Source organism: Suncus etruscus, chromosome 6 (assembly GCF_024139225.1).
Source record: "Suncus etruscus isolate mSunEtr1 chromosome 6, mSunEtr1.pri.cur, whole genome shotgun sequence".
Classification (NCBI taxonomy): Eukaryota; Metazoa; Chordata; class Mammalia; order Eulipotyphla; family Soricidae; genus Suncus; species Suncus etruscus.
In genome coordinates, this window is record NC_064853.1 from 110,084,607 (window position 1) to 110,085,503 (window position 897).

Below are 897 nucleotides of genomic sequence, written 5' to 3' on the forward strand. Positions count from 1 at the left end.
CCAAGGGAAATGTGAGAAAAACCAATTGCATGCCTTCAGGTTAAAACATTATGAAAAATCTGTATTTTATGACATCCCTACAAGAAATGAAAAGAAAAATAATATTATTTAGGTGTCTGTTATTGAAAATATACAAAGATATCCACGCTCATCTAATTTTGCACAGAACATGCAGGTATTTAAGATAGCTGAGCTCACACAAAACTACTTTTGATGAGGTATTTTGTAGTGCTCTGCAAAGATTAAATGTAGTAATTTCATTATACTTTCTAAACTATAATGAAAATGAATTTTAAATATATTAGCTTCTATATTAGATTCAGTCTTTTGAATTTTAAGACTCTTACATTTAACTGTGACATAAGGCTTATTTTTTGAATAAAAGAGCATAGCAATAGCATTGCTTAGTTATTAAACATATATACACATTTCCTCCTGCTAATTATATTTAATTCGAAATCTTGTCAAGATTTTGATAAAAACTAATCAAATGTAGGTGTCTAATTTTTGAGTTTCTTGAAAATTCTGTTGAAACTATATGAATAAATCCAAATAATATATTTCTAATTTTGTTAGATTCTAATATATATATCGTTTTTAAGTCCACCCCTATGGCACTCAGGGGTTATTCCTGGATCTGCACTCAGGAATTGCTCCTGTCAGGTACAGGGAACCATATGGGATGCAGAATTCACCAACCGTTATGCATCAACTTCGCGCAAGGCAAACACCCTAGTGCTGTGCTATTTCTCTGACCTCAAAGACATTAAAACTAAAACAAATTAAAATAAATATAAAATCAGCAACTCATTATTTATCTCCAATTTCATTTTCAAATAAATTTGATTTTTAATTTAGTGGGAGAAAGGTTCTAGTCATGGGACTATTAGTAACCCT